The following is a 2,590-nucleotide window of genomic DNA, read 5'->3' as shown; positions in this document are numbered from 1 at the left end:
AGCATCATAGCTCAAATGCATCAATACTTCTTTGTGATAGCCACATCTTTTAAATCTCTAAATAATGTTATCAAAATAATCTTAATCTTTGAAATCTCACAAAATTTATATTTTACACCTTGAGTATCAAGGCTGCAAGAATAACACAATATTTCCTGTAACCAAATATTTTACAGCTGCCTCTCCGCTCCCCTCCCCAAAAGAATGAAAACCACATTTGCTTGGTTAAGGGCTAAAGTTACCCAAGGAGCAAAAATGAAATAAAATATCCAAATTATTAGCATTAATTTAATACAATGATAACTTCAATAGTCACTTTGCCATTGACAATTATTGCTCGAGCACAGGGGTGAGTGTCCCAGGGGCTTCTAGTAAAAGCTGTTTCTCCAGACCAGTGTCTTCTCCTCTCTGCACTGCCAGCTTCCACCTGTGCATCGGCCCATCTGTACTGTGTGTGTGTATATAAATATGTGTCTATGGATGTATTTAAAAATCTTTTCCACCACATAAAATTCTCTCTTATTACACAAAAACCAGGGAAGAACAAAAGCTAAACAAGTCAATCACTCTCTCTTTGGGATATGATTATTTCCCTTGTGTATGAAGTGTTCAGCAACAACGTAAGAAAAAGAAAAGAAGGATTTCTTTTTGTGTATTCCCAAACACACAAGCAGAGTTTACTGGGTGAGCATTTATATGCCTACTTCCAGGCATTATCCTCTGATGTTTCAGTGTTACTGGTTTCTGTGTCTGAGTCCTCAAACTCTGCTTTACCAGTGCTTCTACAAGGAAAGAAGAGGCTGGAACTGCGGCTCTGTAAGAAGCCATTCTTTCCAAAGGTATTTCTTCTTATGTGCTCTGTCTTCATATGAAACTCTTGGAGCTCATCTTCTGTGAGGTGAAGGCAATTCTCATCATTTTCAGGATATTTCTGCCATCCCATTGCTTTTAATAACCTGTGCTCAGCTTCCAGAGAATGTGAGAGGACCTCTTCTTCTTCTACTACAGGGTGAATAAGGCCATTCTGATGACAGCTTTCCTCTCCATTTTCCTTTGGTTCAGGTTCTGCAGTTCCTCCAATTTGTCATAGTCTCTATTCTCTGAGAAGGCTCCATTCCCGTCATCCTTCAGAGCCTTCAGGAACTCACTCTTCCTGTCAGAAGTTTGGCAGGTCAGCTTGGTCAGACAAGAGGAACTGATCTCAATTGGTGGGGTGGTGCTGGAGGAATTCTCTTCTGGAGAGTTTAGAACTGTGCTAGGAGTCCTGGTGTGGCGCTGTGGGTTAATGCGCAAGACTGGAAAGCCATTTGAACTGTAAGGTCGACAGTTCAAGCTCACCAGCTGCTCCTCAGAAAACCTATAAAGGGTCTCTATGGGTCAGAACTGACTCGGCAGTACTTCACAACAACAACCAGCCAGTATCACTGGTTTGTTAACAGAAATTATTGGACTGGTAAAAGCAGATTTCCGACTAGTGGAAAGGGATCCTGATTTGTGTTCCATTGTGTTAGCTTTCCATGCACTGAGCTTGGAAGGAGGTGGTGTAGGCTTAGGAACAAGGTTCTTATAGACACTTGGAACCATGGTTGATAATTTGTTTCCATTTGCATGAAGTGATCATGGTGAACTGAAGGCAGCAGAGAAGGCAGCAACAGGATCCTCTTTGGAAACTTTTTTGATGACCAGCATTTTGAAGGGTTGCTTGGCACTAGGTGGGTTTTCTCACACTCCAGAAGGGGTTCCAATAGGTCCACATGATTGATTCTGTTTACCAGCTTCTGGATTCAAAGAAGGAAAGTCTTCTTCAAACCGTTTTCTGACTTATCTGCATTCTTTTCTTCCCTAATCTCGGTAGGTGTTCTTTCTTGAAAGGCAGAGCCTTTTCTGGAGTGGAAGCTACCATTCCAGTGGTGATGGTTCTCTGTGCCACCCCTGCTATGTTGATTTATTCCATCATGATCCCGGTGATTCCAGAATATGCTTCTCTCTTAGAAACACCAGAGTCCACAGATACATGGCAGAACAGGGAGGCTGGATGCCAGGAACCTCCTGTAGTTTGAAGGAGTTCATTGTTAAAAAAGTCATCAGAGGAATTATGTTGAGGATGGCTCACTCCAAATTTACCTTCTCCTTGGAATAGATCTTGGCCCCATTTTTCAAAGGTAGCTGCAGGTGACTTAGCTGACTGTGGTGTTGAGAAATTTAAGCAAGCAGGAACAAAATCATGCTGCGCCATTTAGATCCAGGGTCTCTTTTCAGCAAGGTGAGGCATCCAACCTTATGGCCAAAATTCCAGAGTATAACCTCTGTGATTCTGTTTCCTGAGCGCCTTGAGTCTGCCACAAAAGAAAACCCTTTTCTTGAAGACTGAATTGTGTTTCTGACAGGTTATATAAAAAAATCTTCTGTAGAGTCAGTAGAGAAATCACATTATTTTTTATCCATTTTCACATTACTCAATTATTTGAAATGTCACAGGGATTGTCACTCACAACACTTGACGGCTTGTGGTCACCCCCACCCTTCTGTAGAGTTAAGCCCTCTGATGTCCCTCTTGACAGCTGAGGTGGTACTCTCCACTTAACCCTCC

The 2,590-nt window shown here is 42.0% G+C and overlaps 1 pseudogene; it reads right to left on the bottom strand.

The window, feature by feature from the left end:
• Positions 1-700: 700 nt before the first annotated feature.
• LOC102841330 lies at positions 701-2,236 on the bottom strand (annotated as a pseudogene).
• Positions 2,237-2,590: the final 354 nt, after the last annotated feature.

This window comes from Chrysochloris asiatica, unplaced genomic scaffold (assembly GCF_000296735.1).
Source record: "Chrysochloris asiatica unplaced genomic scaffold, ChrAsi1.0 scaffold00430, whole genome shotgun sequence".
Taxonomy (NCBI): Eukaryota; Metazoa; Chordata; class Mammalia; order Afrosoricida; family Chrysochloridae; genus Chrysochloris; species Chrysochloris asiatica.
Note: the sequence above shows the minus strand (reverse complement) of the source record. Positions and strands in the feature narration are given on the sequence as shown.